Source organism: Acomys minous (genome assembly GCF_964271855.1).
Source record: "Acomys minous genome assembly, chromosome: 7".
In the NCBI taxonomy this organism is placed as follows: domain Eukaryota; kingdom Metazoa; phylum Chordata; class Mammalia; order Rodentia; family Muridae; genus Acomys; species Acomys minous.
In genome coordinates, this window is record NC_140488.1 from 103,966,174 (window position 1) to 103,986,517 (window position 20,344).

At 41.1% G+C, this 20,344-nt stretch overlaps 1 long non-coding RNA gene across 1 annotated transcript in view; it reads left to right on the forward strand.

Moving 5' to 3' along the window:
- Positions 1–1,235: 1,235 nt before the first annotated feature.
- The window catches only part of LOC311602309, a 33,240-nt gene continuing 14,131 nt past the window's right edge, over positions 1,236–20,344 (forward strand). Inside the window, exon 1 of the long non-coding RNA XR_014780724.1 lies at positions 1,236–1,588. This is a non-coding gene — a long non-coding RNA (uncharacterized lncRNA). The remainder of the gene's footprint in view (positions 1,589–20,344) is intronic.

Below are 20,344 nucleotides of genomic sequence, written 5' to 3' on the forward strand. Positions count from 1 at the left end.
GGGGGGGGGGGGGGGGGGGAAGACCCTGCAAGGAATACTTTTGTGCTTAGAATTTTTGCTTCTTGTGAGGGGACACAGAGAGATGGGCATTGATTTTGAAGCAGAATCTCTGGGAAAATACCATGAACATTCTTTTAGGCTTTTGTCAGCTTGCTTTCCCCAAAGGGATCATACTGGTTGACATCAGAGGTCAAATCAGAAATTGACCCTGGTGGCGCTGGGTCTTGTCTGTCTCCAGGCTGGGTTTAATTTTCTTGCCCTGCTGCTGCGCGCCGCTTTATTATTAGTCTTGACCTTTGGGGCAAGGCAAACCCACACCAAAGGTTCAGGGACAACTTTAGCAACTGCGACAGCTGACATGAGCCATTGCAGCTCATGTTTCAGGCTTGAGCAAGTGGCTGGGATGAATTTGCCTAGCTGAGAGGGAATCTGAGATGAGGAACAGGTTTGGGAGGGAGCAGATGAGATCAGTTTTAAATATGTTTAGTTCTAAGTGCCTTTGGGACATCTAAGGGGCCGTAGCTAGGAGACAGGAGTACATATGGATAAACACGAGGCTGCCCTTCTCTGAACTCCCAGGGCCCCCTGTCTGGATCTCTGTGGCTTATGTTGCCTTGCACCTTGCAGTGAGTGCCATGGGAGCTCCTTTAGGTTGGGATAAAGGCCTGCTTTGTGTGTGTGTGTGTGTGTGTGTGTGTGTGTGTGTGTGTGTGTGTGTGTGTTTCTTTTGCAGGACCCAGCACAATGCTTTCCACCTTAAAAGTGTTGGATGATTCCTGTTGTTGGGGCTCTAACCTAAGATGGAAAGTTTAGGGAGCTTGACAGAGTTCTAGGAAGGCTTCCTGTAAGAGGTGGCATAATGTTACTATTAATAATTATGACCATTTGCTGTATAGTTACCACACGCCAGTCACTCTGTCGCCTACATACATCAGAGATGCCACGTGTTGCCTCCCATCCTTACATCTCCTTGTGTGTGGTGTACAGAAGTGCTACTTCTAGACAGCTCTTGCGAAATGATCAAGCAACCATTTAGGAGTCACTGCATAGTAGCACATCTTTCCCTTTAGGGCACAGCACCTGACCCAAGGCCAATCCCACCACTTGTGAGTGAATGGGCCAGCTTTAGTGGATGAGGTGGTCCAATCCGAACTGTTGTCCTTGGGAATGTGAAATAAGAGCTGCAGAGGGATCTAGCCAGTTAGTTGTGGGAAGCTAAACTGAGAGGACCAGTACATGAAGATGCTGGGTGGGTAGGGAGTGCTATGGACTAGGTCAAGTGCCCGTTGAACAGTTAAATGTGGTTGGCCAAGCAAGGAGCATGGGGAAGTTGTGCAGAGAGAAGCAGACATGTAACATGGATGAGTCATATTAACGGCAAACCTCTAAAACGGAGGTTCAGGCTACAATCTAGTCATTTCCTCAGGCTCCAGGCATAATGAGCTCTATTTGTACTTGAATGCCTATCCTTGGATTTCTGCGTCCTGATCTCTCTTCATTTGGTTTCTGGTTCTTGCATCCAAAAGAGGCCTAACCCAAGCAACCCTTTACATAGATTTCATTTAATTTGTGCTTCGTCCCCTCAGAGGTGAGTGTTCTTTTCCTCGTTTTACAAATGAAGAAACTGAGGCTTGAGATTAGCTTGACTAAGTGAGGCACCCAGTCTACCTGACTCTCTGAACTTATTTCGTAAGCATAAATGTAGCATTGTTATTTACAATCACTACCAGTATTGTATGTGTAAAAGTAAAAGAGAATATAGGCTTAATCTCATCTGATCTGATCTGACTGTCAATCAGCTACCCCGACTTCCCCCTTCATTTTTCTAGTTGGACGATTTTTTTCCTCTTGACTTTCTGGTGGTTGACTCCTTCATGCCATTTACCTCTCAGCTTGTTTGCCACCTCCTCAGAGAGGCCTTTGGTTAGCCTCACAGCATGAAATCACCCACCCAACTCATTGCCCCACTGCTCTCTGTCATATTGGGTGTTTTTCTTCTCCACATAGACTTTTCTCTATCTGAAATCTCATTGTTCGTTTGTATAACTTGCAGATTGTCTAGCTCCCCTTCAAAAAAATAGCAACTGAAGCCTCGCCTGTATCCCCAGGACCTAAAAGATACTCCATAGAACAACTTAAACTGCTATTTGATGAATGAATGAGTGGATAAACTAAAAAAAAAAAAAAAAAAACTTTAATCAATCTACCTCTCTTAGTGTCAATCTCCAAAGCTACTGTGAATAATTTCTTCTATATAGTCCAAGGCATTTTGTATGACTCTACAAGTATGCATAGATTGCAAATATGCATAGACCTCTGTATAAAGATAAATATGATCATATAATTTTTAAACCAATGGAAATTCTGCAACTTGTTTTTTATACAATACATAACAGTTTATAAATAGCATCTTTGTGTACCAGGACCTGATTAAAATGATAACAGTATAGTACGGCAGAGTGTGTATATACCAGAGATTATGTAATCAGGTTTTTCTTAATGGGCGTTATTTTCAGCTATTAGTGTAAGAAATAGTGTTGAGTAAATATTCTTGTCAAATGCATATTTTTCCAAATGTTTCCCATACCTATTTATTGTCTTTTGACTTTCCTTGTCATACATGTGATGAGCAACTTAATTTAAAGTTAAATATGGTCATGTTTGTTGATCTGGATTTCATTTTATGCCTCACAAAGATGTTACTAGTTCCAAATATTACTATTAAAAGTGATTTACCCAACCTTTCTGCTAGTACTTTTATGGTTGCAGTTTTATAGTTAAGCCTTTGATCTATGTGGAATTTATTTTGGAGTAGAGTTTGGAATGGAGGTACAGCTTCTTTGCCCCTCAAATACTAGGTCTGCTGTTTCAGTATCATCTATTGACTAATTTCTTGGACCCATAGAATTGAACCACTATTCTTGCATTGGGCTTTCACATGCACTGTGTTTATTTCTGTCCTTTGTCTTCTACTCCAGCGATCTGAGTGTCTATGCCTGTACAAGTGCCATCCTGTTTCAGTCAGCATAACTTTATAATATATTTTTTTTGTATGTGTTAGGGCAACCTTTCTTTTGATCCCTTTTCCAGAACTTTTTGTTGTTGTTGTTGTTCATTTCCACGCAATTCTCCCATGTGAACCTGATCAACCCATAATACCCGCTGAGGTTTTGGATATTGAATTTGTCAGTGAATTGGAGGTGCTCCTCATCTGGATGGGACAGCCTTGGGTCTTCCTGTCCCAGAGGAGGGTCTGTGGTTCTAATTGTTCCTATGTGCTCTGTTTCTCCGCAGTATTTTCAAGTTTCCTAGATCCATTTTTCTGACTATTTCTGAATCTTCTTGGTTGCTGTTGTGTAGCAACTTTTTCCCATTTTTGTCTTTAGTGATCCTGGAATAGTGATCATCAGCACAGCACTCAAGCCGGTTGCTGCTTCTAGTAGGTTTCCTACAGATCCCACCATGCTTCCAAGTTATATGGCCATGCCGTCAACAAATACAATTGTTGTCGGTTTAGAAGTGCATGCCCCCTTTAATACTTTTTTGGTCTATTAGCCAGTGTTTTCAGAATAGTCATCATGGTGATGATGGGACTTGACCCCCTTTCCTCACTTTATTAGACATTCTCACATTTCATTTTTCATCATGAGACTGATGGTTGGTTAGAAATAACATTCTTTAAAAATTATGTATTTGTTTGGGAATATGTACTTTATCCAGGGCTCTTTGATGTCTTGAGAACCCGGTTTTTAAATTATTGAATAGCATTGGTGCTAGAATTTGTTTACTCATCAGAGAGACTCTTGATTACTTTCAAGATTTAACAATTATGAGTAAAGCCTCTCTAAGCGTTTCTGTGCTGACTTTTATATAAACCTGTTTCGACTCATTTGAGTAAGCAGCAGGGGTGTGACTGCAGGATCACAAGGTAAACATTAAGATTAGTTTGAGAAGGACTAGCCGAGCTGTCTTCTGAAGTGACTGTGCTACCTTCTAATCCTCCAGCAGGGCAAGCGCGGTGTTGTGTTGTTCTGTTGTGTCACCACCACTTGGCGCTTGCAGGACTTTGGGTTTGGAGAGTTCTAATGGTGTATACTCGTTGTTTGAACTTTCCATGCTCTAATGAAATAAGCAGAGCAAAGCCCGAAAAACAAGTCCTGCATGTCATCTCTCACATGTGACGGTGAATCTGAACTAGGATGATGGTATGAGTAGACTAGTCAGAAGCTGGGAGGTGGGCGAGAAGAGGAAAGGAAGATGGATAGCATGTACTGAAGAGGACAGAAGTTTGCTACCTGATTATCTTCTTTGATGTGATGTTTTTCAGGAACTCTGCCAATTACAACTTTATTTACTTAGTTTATGTGTGTGGAGGGCATGCATGCATGTGCAGGTGCTCATAACTGTAGCTCCTATGTATGTAAAGTCAGGAGGAAGTCACTGGGTGGCCTCTACTATACTCTATCTAGTCATTTGAAGCACAATCTGTCTTTGAACCTCTGTCTCCTGTTTTTTCAGCAAGGCTGGAAACTAGCAAAGCACTAATAGTCCTCCTGTCTCTGCCTTGTTAGAAACTAGGGTTATAGGCATGCTTGGGACATGCAGATTGTTATGTGAGTGCTGGAAGCTAAACTCCAGCCCTCGTGAATGTGCAGCAACTACTCTTTCGTTTGTTTGAGACAGGATTTATCTGTTTTAGCCCTGGCTGTACTTGATTTGTAGATCAGGCTGGCCTCGAACTCACAGCAGTCCACCTGCCTTAGCCTCCTGAGTGCTGGGATTACAGGCACGCCCCACCACCACCAGGCTTCCCCTCCCCAGCTATTTTTAAGCACTGAGCCATTTCTCAAACTCGATTTTTTACATTTATCATTTATTTGTTCTCTCTCTCTCTCTCTCTCTCTCTCTCTCTCTCTCTCTCTCTCTTGAGTGTGCACGTGTGTGTGTGTGTGTGTGTGTGTGTGTGTGTGTGTGTGTGTATGAGTGGATGTAGGTGCATGCATGTGTGTGGTCATGCATGTTTTGTTTTTCTCTATATTAAAAAAAACCTCCCTAAACAGCAACCAAAAAAAAACAAAAACAAAAAACAAAAAACAAAATGAAAATAAAAACAAACAAAAAACCAATAAGACAGAACAAAAACAAAACCAAAAAGCACACAAAACTCATGGAGTGGAAGAGGAGGGACTGAGAAAGATTTGAAGTGTCAGAGGTGGTAGGGGATCCCAAAGAAACAGTTTTATAGACACAAGACTGATACATCCATGAACTCACAGAGACTGTGACAGCATGTATGCACAAGATCTGTGCAGGTTTAAACCAAACAAATCCCAGCAGCAAGGATAAGTGGACATCAAACAAGACATGATTTTTTTTTTGTCCTCCTGATAATAGCTATTTTAGCTGAGCCAACATGATATCGCACTGTGGTTCTGATTTGTATCTCTCTGATGGTTAATGTTGAACACTTTCTTGTATGCTTGGCCATTCGTATAGTCTTCAGAAATGTTTGCTCATGCTTTTAACCTATTCTAAAATTAGCTTCTTGTTTTTGCTGTTGAGTCCTTGGAGTTCCTTATATCTATCCTTATATTAATCACTTGTCACATGTAGAATTTGTAAATATTTCCCCCTATTCTATTGAATGTGTCTTTACTGTGTTGATTAAGGTTCTTTGCTATCCAGGAAACTTTTACTTTGCTTTCCTCTAATTCATCTGTTTGGGCTTATAATTGACTGTGCTTTTGAGGTTTTCATTCAAAAACATCCTTGACCAAATCAATAGCATATAGCTTTTCCTGCTGTGTTTTCTTGTGGTCGTTTTAAGGTTTAGGATTTCCATTCTGAGTTGATTTTTTTATGCATGGTGAGAGACAATGCTTTATTTTATTCCTCTCACTATAGATACTCAGTTTTCCATTTGAAAGTATGTTTTTCTGATGGTATGTTATTGATAAAAATCAGTTGACTAGAAATGTGTGGGTTTGCTTCTGGGTGGTCTATACAGTTCAGTTGATCTGCCTGCCTGTTTTTAAAACCACTGCCACTCCATTTTGCTTTTTAGATTGTATGCATATAATTGTAAAGAACTTGCTATGAACTGGTGGTACAAGCCTTTAATCTGAGCATTTGGGAGGTGGAGGCAGGTGGATCTCTATGAGTTGGAGGCCAACATGGTCTACAGAGGGAGTTCTAGACAGCCAAGGCTACACAGAGAAAGATACCCTGTCTCAAAAAACATACAGAGAGAGAAGGAGAGAGAGAGAGAGAGAGAGAGAGAGAGAGAGAGAGAGAGAGAGAGACAGAGACAGAGACAGAGACAGAGAGACAGAGAGAGAGACAGAGAGACAGAGAGAGAGAGAGAGAGACAGAGAGAGAGAGATTGCTGTGAAAAGAACAACACACAAACATACATAAAGGGTGGGGGAGCGCAAAATAGTAGATATCAAAATACCTTATTACAAGTTTTAGTATCAAAATAGCATGATTTTGGCATGAAACAGAAACAGAGCAAAGAAACAGACTAGAGAACACAGGAAAATATGAACCAGTTCACAACCAGGTGATTTTTGACTACTGTTTGGTAAAAACAGACATTGCAGAAGGGACATCTTTCACAAATGGGGCTGGGAAAACTGAAAACCAACATGCAGAAAATGAGCACACAGACCCCTATTTTTTTTTCAGAGACAGGGTTTCTCTGTGTATCCTTGGCTGTCCTAGACTCAATTTGTAGACCAGGCTGACCTTGAACTCACAGAGATCTGCCTGCCTCTGCCTTCCTGAGTGCTGGGATTACAGGCGTGTGCCACCACATCCAACTCTGACCCATATTTTTAATTTTCTACAAAAATCAACTCAAGGTGTATCCTAGGCTTTAATATAAGACCTGAAGTTCTGAAACTATCAGAAAAAAGCATAAACAACATACTTCAAGCTATAGACACAGACAATGTTTTTCTAGATAGGACTTGAGTAGTATAGGAAACAAAAGCAGAAATTATTAAATGAGATTGCATCAAGTGAAAACACTTCTGCACAGCAAAGGAACAAGAGAGTAAGTAGAATGGAAGAGAATATTTGCCAGGTATTTATTTATCTTCTAAGATTTATATCATCAAAAAATTTTGAATAAGAAACCAAGCAATTTAATTAAAAGCTTGGCAAATAATCTCAATAGTGACTTCTAAATGAAGAAATATGAATGACCAACTGACAAATATATGAAAATTGCTTAATATCATTAGTTATCATGGAAACACAAATCAAACACACAATGCATTTCCCTTGTGACCAGAGTTAGAATGGCTGCTATAAATAGCCCTATTCCAGTACAGATGCTGGTGAGAGAAATGGGAACCCTTACACTACTTGCAGGACTGTAAGTTAATACAGCCATGAAGCAGGGGCATGAAGAAGTGCTTTGACGCTAGTATGTCTGCTTTTTAATTTATGCCCATTAGCATTTGGGGGCTTCTATCAAAAGATAGAGATGGAGAAGGCTCCAAATGCCATGGACATAAATTAAAAAGCTACAATAATTTAATCGCATTGTGAATACCTGGCCAAAAAAGTCAGACAAATCCCTGGCAACCATTTTCAGTTCTTCATTCTCCTTAATAGCTGAATAGTATTCCAATTTGTGGTTTTGTCACATTTTGTTTACCGATTTGTCAATTTACGGACACTTGAGTCCACAGTTTTGCTATTATAAATATGTATGTGTACATATTTGGCTTACTACTTGTTTTCTTTTCTTTGTTATCTATGTAGGATTGGAATTTCTTGGTCATGAGAAATTCTTTAGGCTGGTGCCAATACTTTTCAAAGGGGCTGCACTATTTGACAAATGCACCAGCACTACTCAGGGTTCATTCTTTGTATTATAGCTATCTTAGTTAATGGCGATTACTGCCTCTTGGTGATCTTTATTTCTTTCTCCTGATTCTTATGATGTTGAGTGGCTTTTCACATGCCCATAAGCCATTTGCTCATATTCTTGTATATTCCTTAATGGGTCTTATATATTATTTACATAAATTTCTTATGAAATATATAATTTACAAGTATTTTTCTCATTAGGTGTCTATCTTTCCAATTTCTTGTGATATTCTTTGAGTCACAAACTATTGATTTGAAATGAGTCTTGGTATGCTTCCCTGGCTAGCTTTAAACATGTAAATCTCTTGCCTCAGCCTCTTAGGTACCCAGGATTATAAGTGCATACCACCATGCCTTACTTGAATCAAAACTGTCAATTCGTGGATATGATGTGGCAATCTGGGGAGCCATCTCCTCCAGGTCTAGACATTTTTTTCTTTCTTTTCTCTTTCTTTCTTTCTTTCTTTCTTTTTTTTGAAAAAAAATTTCCTTTCCTCTAGTTTCTTGGGTCTCTTTTTCTGGAAGTTTATTAGTTATATGATGCACTCTCTATGCACACAGTTTTACTCTCTTGCATCTTACTTATTATTTTCCATTAAGAATTTTCTTTGCGAGGGGGGCTGGAGTGATGGCTCAGAGGCTAAGGGCACTTGCTACTTTTGTGGAGGATGCAGGTTCAGGTTCCAATACCTACATAGGGACTCAGGACTCCAGTTCCAAGGGATTGGATGGCACCAGGCACGCACATGGTGCACAAGCATACATGCAGGCAAAACACACATATGCATAAAGAATATAAGTAAATAAATCTTTAAAAATTGTTTCACTATTTTTTTTCTGAAATAGTTCCTTCTGTTTTGATAACAGTGCTTCTGGTCTTCCCTGGGTTGGTTATTTATTTTAAAATGTGGAGAGATGGCTCAGCAGTTGAGAGCACTCACTGCTCTTCCAAAGGACCTGGGTTCAATTCCCAGCACCCACATGGCAGCTCACAACTGTCTGTAACTCCAAGATCTGACAATCTGATACAGACATACATGCAGGCAAAACACCAATGCACATACAATAAAAATAAATAAAAATAAAAACGTTACCTAATCCAGTTTCAGAGGTACAGTGTCTTTCCTCTATGAAGATGCTTGTTAAAAATTTGGAAACTTTAAGTGTTTCTCAGCCATTTGATATCCCTCTGTTAAGGATTCTCTGTTTATCTCTGAAACCATTTCTTAATTGGGTTATTTGGCTTGTTGGTGTTTAATTTCTTGAGTTCTTTATATATTTTGGATATTAGCCCTTCATTGGATGTAGAGTTGGTGAAGATCTTTCCCTAGTCTGTAGGATGTCGCGTTGTTCTGTTGACAGTGTCTTCTGCCTTACCATGCTTGTCTTGATCTGAACAACTTTTATCATCTAGTCATATCAGCCATCTTTACACTACTGATGCTAGTGTAAAGAAGTGTACTATGCTTCCAGTTACAAAAAAGTATAGCATATACAGTGGTATACAATACATAATACTTGAAAATCAAGCATCATAATAGATGACTACAGTACTGGCTTATGTATTTAACATACAATATATAAATCAGCATTTGGAAGTATACTTCTACTTATGTAGAGAGTTTGGGGCTGAGGGCACAGCTCAGTGATAGAGTGTCTGCTTGCATGTGTGAGGCCTTGGGTTCAATTCCTCCCACCACAAAACTAAACTAAGATTACAAATAAAGCTCCAAAGCAAAACATACTTTTGCTGTAAAATGATACGGGGTTACTCCAAGGCCAGCCTTGTGCATCCCAAGCTTACTTTGTCTATTGATTGCAAAAAAGACCACACCAAGGGCTGGAGAGGTGGCTCAGCTAGAGAGCACTGGCTATTCTTCCAAAGTTCCTGAGTTCAATTCCCTGCAACCACATGGTGACTCACAACTATCTATAATGTGATCTGATGCCCTCTTCTGGCTGGCAGGTGTACATGCAGATAGAGCATTCATAAACAAACAAATAAATAGAACAGTCCTGAAAAAGAGGCTACATCAAATGATCAACTTATACTATCTCAGTTTGTGTAATTACCTTTTATGATTGCACAATAAGGAAAACACCCAATAACACATTTTTCAAAAGGAATCCCTGTGGTTAAGAGATGCATACCTACACAGCACAATTTATTCAACCAGTTTCCAATTTTCAGACATTTAAGTAGGTATCTTAGTTAGGGTTACTATTGCTGCAATGAAACATTATGGCCAAAAATCTAGTAGAGAAGGAAGGGGTTTATTTGGGTTACACTTCCACATCGCTGTCTATCACTGAAGGGAATCAGGACAGGAACTCAAACAAGGCAGGCACCTGGAGGCAGGAGCTGATGCAGAAGCCATGGAGGGGTGCTGCTTACTGACCTTACTCCCCATTTTTTACTCAGCCTGATTTCTTATAGAACCCAGGACCACTAGCCCAAAGATGTCACCACCCACAATGGACAGGACCCTCCCTTATTGATCACTAATTGAGAAGATGCCTTTCAGCTGGATCTCATGGAGGCATTTCCTTAACTGAGGCTCCTCCCTCTCTGATGACTCTTGCTTGTGTCAAGTTGACACAAAACCAGCTAGCACAGTGGATTCCCAAATGCTTTCAGTGCGAGGAATCTAACCAGGTTGCAACACATGCTGCTTAGGCATATTACCAGCTGCCATGTATTGCCAGGGCTGACCTTGAACTTTCAGTCCTCCTGAATGTATCTCAAACACTGAAATAATAGGTGTGTGCTACCACATCTGGATTAAAAAACCCCAAACATTTGTACTGCAGATTGTTTCTGTGAATTTCTTTGCCTTTTGTACATATTTGAATATATCTGTGAGACAGATTCTTATAAGTAGAAGTATCGGCTAAATAATATGTAGTTTAAAATTTTGTTTTTTCCCTTAACAATCCACAAACATTTAGAAAGGCAGCTTCTTGCTAGGCATGTTGCCCTTTTCTTTAAATACCACCCAAAGAACTCTGATTCTATTCAATGGGGTAAAGTATAAGATCTGAAGAATCACAACATCTTCAGTTTTCCCACGCGACCTTTGTTGGTACAGAGAGGTAGTTGAAATCATTTAACTGTCAAAGGGGAAGGTTTTTCAGCATGTGAGATACTATTTCTAGTTTGTGACAAGTCCTTTCTCACCCAGTTCTATTATGAAAAACTTAATAGACTCTGTTGTCTTTATTTTGCATTTCTGCTAATCATCTTTAGTATAGTTTTGTTTATTCTTCCATTAACTCAAATACATTATGTGGCACATTCCACACCATATAGATATTTCCATACCTATATGGAGCCATTCACAATAGTCAAGATGTGGAATCAGACTAGAAGCTTGTCAACAGGTAGATAAAGAAATTGTTGTGCCCTGACACTATTAATAATACCTCACTATGCTTGCAGACAGGAACCTATCAGAATTGTCCTCTGAGAGTCTCCTCTCAGCAGTGGTTGGAAACAGATGCCGGAGACTCATAGCTAAATATTGGGCAAAGCATAGGGAGTCTAGTGGAAAAGTGAAGGGAAGAATAAAAGGACCTAGAGGTGACAAGAGCTCCATAAGAAGACCCAAAAAGCCAACTAACCAGGACCCAGAAGGGCCTGTGGATTCTGAAGCATCAACCAAGGACCATGCATGGCTGGACCTAGGTCCTCTACATAGATGTAGCCAATGGGCAGCACAGGCTTCATGTGTGCCCTCTAGTAAGGGGAGCAGGAGCTGTCTCTAACATGGACTCTGTTGCCTGAGTTTTTGATCACTTCTCCCTCATGGGACTGCCTTGCCAGGCTACAAGGGAAGAGGGTGAACTCAGTCCTGATGTAACTTGATGAGTTGAGGTGGGTGGGTAGGGAGGCTCCATTTTCCTGAGGAATAGGGGAAGGGGAAAGAAGAAGAGAAGGTGGGAAAGGAGAGGAGAGAGAGGGCTACAATCCTGGATGTAAAATGAATGAATGAATAAATAAATAAATAAATAAATAAATAAAAAGAAAATGTTGTGGATGTATGCAATGGAGGTGTTTTCTTTTATTTAGTTCTTTTTTTTTCTTTCTTGTTACATTTTAAAAGTTATTTTCTCATTTATAACAGTTTATAATATTGGTTCTTTCAGAATTTCTTTCTTTTTCTGGAGCCTGGCTTTCTCTATGTGGTCCCGTAATTCGGTCTGTATATCAGGCTGGCCTTGAACTTAGAGATTGGCCTGCCCCTGCCTCTCAAACGCTGGCATCAAAGGCACTACACCTGGCTCAGTTCTATGAGAATTTCAATCATAGCCACCCCTCCCCCACCTTCTCCCAGATCCACCTCCCTTCCCTACTCATCCAACTTTGTGTCCTCATTTATTTTTGAATCCACCAAGTCTAACCTGTGCTGTTCATTTACTCTTCTATGTATGGCCTTCCTTTGGTCTGTGGTCATTCTACCAGAGGCCGTGCTCTTAAAGAAAACCAATTCTAAGGGCTGGAGAGATAGCTCAGAGGTTAAGAGCACTGACTGCTCTTCCAGAGGTCCTGAGTTCATTGCCCAGCAACCACATGGTGGCTCACAACCATCTATAATGTGATCTGATGCCCTCTTCTGGCCTGCATCTGTACATGCGCATAGAGCATTCATATACATAATAATAAATAAATTGGGGGCAGGGGCAGGCAAAGAAGAAAGCCAATTCTCCCTCAATTGCCAATAGAGTCTCATCTAGGGGTGGGACTTCATGTCCGCCTCCTCTCCTCTTCCTGCAGGGATTCTGTCTGGCTTGAGCATGCGCCGATGTCATCTATCTCTTTTTGCTCTAAAGACTCTTTCCACCCGCTCTTCTGCAATGGTCCCTGAGCCTTAGGAGGAGAGGGACTAATATAGAGATCCTGGTAAGGGCTGAACATTGCAGTTCATTATTTTAAAGGACCTTGGCTTCTATCTTAGCATAAGTGGTATCTCTGATATTCTATTTTAGAGCCATCAAAGCCAGGCAAATATTAGAAAGTACAGTATCAAACATTACATAGCCTAATAATAATTTAAATGTGCCAAATAATAAGTTGAAAACCACCCACTCATCCCGTACTGCTGAATTATATGAGGTACTGTAACTTTCACAATATTGACCATGCTTCATGAAAAACAGCTCACATATTTTTGAAAACTCAATCAATATTCTGTCTTCAAAAATCACTTTTATGATGTGTTAGCTGGTAACCCCATCAAGGCCTGTCTTAAGTTCTGTTAGAAGCAAAAGAATGGGAGCCATTTGTCTTGTAAAAAGATTGGGTCAGTCAATGGAATAATTTTTTTGTGTTTTTATGAATGTCAGTATTTGTGAATGGCTTCTTTGGCACAGGGAGTATTTTGTACTTTAAAACAGCATATAACTGGACTTTTGTTAAGATGCAGAAGCACAAAAGGAAGAAAGGAAGCTACTGCCTTTTGTCCACTTGCCTGACCTCTTGCTGGCACCTGTAGGAATTGAACTTTTTCAATCTTACTTTATTTGGGGTTCTTTAATGCTTATACCTCCCTTCCAACCCACCTACCCTGGATAGAAGAGAAAAGAAGTTAATGGGAACAGGAGACGTAGACCTTTGTAGACTCAGGTCCTTGGAGCGATTCCACTCTTCATCGTCAGGATTTCAGCAGGCCCATTAAACAGCAAATGAGCAATTCAACAAAGGTGACTGCAATGGTAGTAGCCAGAATCTGGCCAGAACCCACAACCTTGGAGTGTTTATTTCTAGGAGCATCTCAGAGTGGAATCCATGGACAGCCAATGGAAGTGATGCCAAGACCAAAAAACCAAGTCTCTTGTTTTGGGCTCATATACATACATACATACATACACACATACATACATACATACATGTGCATATTCTCTCAGAGTATGTACTAGGATGTTTATCAGTTGACAAAGGCCATGGCCCCACAAGAGGTGGTTCCTCTTCTAGTGGACAAATGCCAAGTGTTCTCTCACAAGTCTGTTTCCAGGAGACAATCCCCTGCACACCCCCACACAAGTTTGTTTCACATCCCACACTTAGGATCAAAACAAAAATACGTTTACATTCACTACAGCCAGGTTCATCTATCCTGTCCCTGAGCATTCCTTCTTTGGTATTTCAATGTAGACTGAAACCCGGCATCTCTCTAGGAATTCCCTGGGACTCCAGCACTGGATTGGGACTGCTGAGACAACCAGTCTTGCAGACCATTGGTCTACCTGGACCGTTAAAGAAGCCTGGCTAATACGTATTGTGGTACCAGGAGTGGTTCTAGAGGGACAGAATTGTGAGGAATCGGTTACTGAAAACTTTCCTGGTAGAATGGTTAGAAATAATTGAAATAGCCGTCCATGATGGCACATGCCTGTAATTCCAGTACTCAGGAGGCAGAGGCAGGTGGATCGCTGTGAGTTACAGGCCAGCCTGATCTACAGGATGAGTTCTATGACAGCCAGGCTACACAGAGAAACCCTGTCTAGAAAAACAAACAAACAAATGAATAATAAGAAAGAAAGAAAGAAATAAAACATATAAATAAAATAAAATAAAACATGAGGCTTGGTGAGATGGCTTAGAGGTTAAGAGCACTGGCTGCTCTTCCAGAGGTCCTGAGTTCAAGTCCCAACAACCATATGGTGGCTCACAACCATCTACAAAGTGATCTGATGCCCTCTTCTGGCCTGCAGGTGTACATGCAGACAGAACACTGTATACATAATAATAAATAAATAAATCTAAAAATGAGATAAAATGAAAAAATATTTAAAACACTTGCTGGAGAGAGAAGGAATTTAGTGGCTCTGTTTATACAACTTTTGGCAATTTGTAGAAAAATAAGGAAAACAATACTAGCTGGTTGTTTGTAGCATTTCTGGATAAGCTGATGAAGTAAAAACAATGGATTTTGGTATAAAATTAACCAAGTTCTCATATCTCAGAATATAGTGGCAAAGGAAAAGAAGTTGGTGATAGAACTGACCAGCTCCAGAAACATTCTGAAGGTTTCTAAGTGTACTTAGAGAGAGAATCTTATCTCTAGCTGCCACAGATCTCCAGTAGCAGAAAATCAATCTGAAACCCTCATTATAAGACTGGCTTAGCCAGGCAGTGGTGGTGCACACCTTTAATCCTGTGCTTGGGAGGCAGAGGTAGGAGGATCTCTATGAGTTCGAGGCCAGCCGGTCTATGGAGCGAGTTCCAGTACAGCCAGAGCTATACAGAGAAATCCTGTCTGGAAAAACAAACAAAACAAACAAACAAACAACCCCCAAAACAACAACAATGAAAGAAAAGCCCAAACATTATGGTTGCACACACCTCTAATTCCTGGATTCTGGGAGGTGGAGGCAGGTAGAACTCTGTGAGTTCAAGGCCAGCCTGGTCTACAAAATGAGTCCAGGACAGCCAAAGGTACATAGAGAAACCGTGTCTCCAAAATCCCCCCAAACCCAAATAAATTAATTAACTAATTAATTAATTATAAAAGACTGGCTTATACTGCAAAATTCAAGTCCCAAGTTCAGAGGGTGTTAGTGATTAAAGTAAGGACACTGATTGGTAAGGAGCAGGATCCTGGAACCTGGGGTGGGATGTGTGGTTGGATCCTACGGAAGCTACGAACTTTGAACCATCGGATTCCGAAGTAGCAGAGAATGTATCTCCACCCTGCCCCTGCGATATTGCAGTCTCTGTGTTTGACTGAGGAAATTAATCCTTCATTGTCTGTTAAACCAGCAGTGACTTTCTCTGAAGGAGATGCCAGGCAAGACAATGCTGATGTCCCTCAGGACCCCAAAACAGTTACCTCTGGACCTATAACCAGAGGTAAGGCATAGCAAATGCCTAATGGGGAGGTGGAAAGTGCAGTCCATGAGGACTACCATACTAAAGATCTTTTTTCTTTTTCTTTTTGTTTTTTGTTTTTTTTTTTTTCATTTTTTTATTTTTCAAGACATGGTTTCTCTGTGTAGCCTTGGCTGTCTTGGACTCACTTTGTAGACTAGGCTGGCCTCGAACTCACATCGATCCACCAGCCTCTGCCTCCTAAGTGCTAGGATTAAAAGCATGCGCCACCACCGCCCGGCTCATACTAAAGAACTTACTGAGTTTGCTACTTCAATCAAGCAGAGGTCTGGGCACTGTGTGTGGGAATGGATTTTAAGGGTGCGGAATAATGGTGGAAGGAACATAAAACTGGATCAGCCTGAGGTTATTGATAAGGAGCTACTGGGTGGAGATTCTAGATCTATAAAGAAACTCACACAGTTTTATTTAAAGGTGTCACAAGTTTGTGTGAATGGCTGGCTAAAGCGTTTGTCAAAAGATGGCCATTGAAAAGGAGTGGGACTTGATACCCTATGAGCATATACAGGGGGAGAGTTCCCCCTCAGTCACAGTCATAGGGGAGGGGAGTAAGGGGAAAATGGGAGGGAGGGAAGAATGGGAGGATACAAGGGATGGGATAACCATTGAGATGTAATATGAATAAATTAGTAAAATATTAAAAAGAAGAAAAGGAATGGGAGATGCCTGATATCCTTGGTTTAATGTTGATGAAGGGATTTTAAGGCTCAGGGAAATTGCAATCCTAGAGTGGGTACGCTGTGTAAAACCTAATCCTTCACAGTGGGAAGGCCCAGAAGACATGCCCTTCACGACTCCTATAGGATACAAAGTGGTGAGAGGGGCACCAGCACATACAAAGAGCTTTGCTGTTGCTCTTTTTCTTGTGCCAGACCTTAGGCTTGGAGACACTGGTGCTTAGTTGGATGAATTAAAGGTAGTGGGGTTCAATGGGGCCCTGAGGTAGCAGGGGCCAGGTGGCAGCACTGAATCGCCAAAGTGGAGGTGATTTTAGTTGTTAGAATTGGCAATATAGACAAAGAAAGTCCATAATGGCTTAACTGCTTAACCCGTATTGGTCAGCACAGGCAAAGTGCTGTGTGCGGTGACACGACTTGGACAGACCTTTGTACTGGCTAATCAGTCATGGTGTTTCCAGGCCTTCAGTAGATAAGAAAGAAGCCTCCTGAATTTTTGTTTGATCTGTATATGATGGAAAAATCTCAAATGAAAGAAAGGCTTCATGGGAAGGCCCACAAGACACGCCCTTTATGAATACTATAGAATGCCAAATGGGGAGAGGGGCACTGGATGGTGGCAAGAGGGAACGCTGGCCCATAAACCAATTTCCAGACTAGCCAGTTTGAAGACCCAGAACCCCTTGAATGAATGGACGTCCAGGTCCCCTTGAGAAAGGATCTTGATTAAAATACTTTTCTCCCATCCTTCTGAAGAGGGACCTATAACCTTTTACAGGGGTAACTGTATACTGGGACAAAAGAAATAATCAAACATTCTAGGATCTGTTGGATACTGGTTCAGAATTGACACAGATTCTGGGAGACCTTAAGAATCATTGTGGCCCTCCATTTAAAATAGGAGCTTAATGGAAGTCAGGTGATTAATAAAGTTCTGGCTGAAGTTCAAGTGACAGTAGGTCCAGGGGGTTACCAAACATCCTGTACTTATTTCCCCAGTTCCAGAATTTATAACTGGGATAGATATAATTGGAATCTGGCACACCCACATTGGTTCCCTGACCTGTGTGGTGAGGGCTATTATGGTTGGAAGCCATTGAAGTTACCTCTACCAGGGAAAATAGTAAATCAAAGATATCCATATCCCAGGAGCAATTCCACATTGGATCATAGCAAGAAAGAATCTTGGTCTGTGAACTCAGGAGTTGAGCCAGTTTACAGGACCCCTTGAATGAAGGGCAGCAGTTCCCTTCAAAGGAAGGACCATGCCCAAATACAGGAGTTTTCTCTCATCTTTCCCCAGAGGGACCTATGCTTACCCTTGCTTTTTTTTTTAAAACAAAGATACACTGGAGGAAAGGAAACAGTCTTTCTAGGGTCTGTTGCATATTGGTTCTTGATTGATGCTGATTCTGGGAGACCCCAAGAAGCATTGTGGCTCTCCAGTTAAAATAGAAGCTTAGGGAGTTCAGGTGCTCAATGGGACTTTGGCTGAAATCTGACTCACGATGAATCCAGTGGGTCCTGAACTCAGTGTATTTACCCAGCCCAGGAATGTATAGTTCACATAGATATGCTTAGATGCTTAGAAATTGACAGAATAGCCACACTGGTCCCCTGACCTGTGATGTGACTTACCTCTACTAGGGAAAAGACTGAGCCAGAATAATATCACATCCCTGCAGGAACTGCAGAAATTAGTGCCACCACCAATGACTTGAAAGATGTAGGCGTGGAGGTTCCCACCACGTCTCCTTTTAACTCCCATATTTGGCCAGTGCAGAAGACAGATGGGTTGTGGAGAATGACAATTGACTATCAGAAACTTAGTCAAGTAATGACTCCAACTGCAGCTGTTGTACCTGATGTGGCGTCCTTTCTTAAGCAGACTAACATATCTGGTCCATGGCATGCTGCTATTGATCTAGCATATGCCTTTTTCTCAGGACCTGCTCATAAGGACCAGCAGAAGCAATTTGCTTTCAGTTGACAAGGCTAGCAGCACACTTTTACAGTTTTATGTCAAGGGCATATTAGCTCTCCAACCCTATGCCTTATCTTAGTTAGACAGGATCTTGATTGTCTGTCTCTTTCACAAAATACTAATCGGTGCACTACATTGATGTCATTATGTTAAATGGGACCAAGTGGGCAGGAGGTAGCAACCACTTTAGACTTGTTGGTAACATACATGTGCATCAGAAGATGGGAAATAAATCCAGCCAAAATTCAAAGTCCTTCTACCTCAGTAAATTTCTAGGAGTCCAGTGTCGTGGGACGTACAGAGATATTCTTTTAAAGGTGAACAATATCTTATTGCACCTGGCCCCTCCCACCACCAGGAGAGAAGCCCAATGCCTAGTGGGTCTATTTGGATTCTGGTGGCAGCACATTCCTCACTTGGGTGTGTTATTCCAGCCCACAGAAGAAGAAAAAAAAAACCAAGCAAACAGTATTGCTGAATTCTCTGACATGACAAGTTATTGTTTACCTTATGAACATGTATGTCATGGATGTTATCTGCTGGACTTTATAAAGTGGGATTTCTTTCCTTTGGATCATTTTCTCCAAGATTATATATACTTTGCATGGTATTACACTTAAGTTTATTCAATCATATAGGTGTGAATTTCAGGGTGACTTTGTCTTATTAATCAAGAAATTAGTGATTGGACTGGGCGTAGTGGCCCACGCCTTTAATCCCAGCACTCGGGAGGCAGAGGCAGGTGGATTGCTGTGAGTTTGAGGCCAGCCTGGTCTACAAAGGGAGTCCAGGATAACCAAGGCTGCACAGAGAAATCCTGTCTCAAAGAACCAAAAAAAAAAAAAGGTTGCCATATAATCTTACATATATTCACAAAATATTCCTTTAATAAAGAACTCTGTCAAAAGTCAAAACCCATTTAGTCTTTTACAGTTTCTAAAAATACCCATTTTCCTCTTTGGTTCTAAAAAATGTCCAAATCTTATAGTATGCTTAGCACATGCAAATGGATGGAGATTTTGTTGACAGAAGACCTGAGCTTGTGGGGGGAAAAAAGGACCATAGTGTGTGAGAAAATGTTGTGTTTCAACATTATAATTATCCTGGTGTTGTGAGCTACAATGTGAGAGGGAAGTGAGAAATGGGCAGGCTACAGGAACAGCAGGTCCACGTTGCCTTCCTCATTGACTGGTGTTAAATTCCCATCAGTTGAGACAAATGTGTTGGTTTAAGTGAGAATGGCACCCATAGGCTCATGTATTTGAACATGTGGTCCTCAGCTGATGAAACTATTTGGAAAAGATTAAAACGTGATTTTGCTTCAATAGAAGATGCACCCAGGGCCTAGAGAGATGGCTCAGAGGTTAAGAGCGCTGTCTGTTCTTCCAGAGGTCCTGAGTTCTACTCCCAGCAACCACACGGTGGCTCACAGCCATCTCTAATGTGATCTGGTGCCCTCTTCTGGCCTGCAGGAATACATTCAGGCAGAGCACTGTGTATATAATAATAAATAAATAAATCTTGAAGAAGAAGAAGAAGAAGAAGAAGAAGAAGAAGAAGAAGAAGCAGAAGAAGAAGGAGAAGAAGAAGAAGGAAAAGAAGAAGGAGAAGAAGAAGAAGAAGAAGAAGAAGAAGAAGAAGAAGAAGAAGAAGAAGAAGAAGAAGAAGAAGAAGAAGAAGAAGCACCCAGTCCTACTTGATATGCCAAGGCAGGTTGATATCCATGGGAGATCTCCCCTTCTCTGAGAAGAAAAGAGATGGGGGATTTGGAGGAGGTGACATTGGGGGAGGGGAAGGGAGGTGAGAGAGGGAGGAGAGGAGGAGGAGAAACTTCCTACTGGGATGTAAACTAAATTAAAATAATTAATGAAAAAAATGTGTGGCTTTGCTGGAGAAGGTGCATCACTGGGGGTG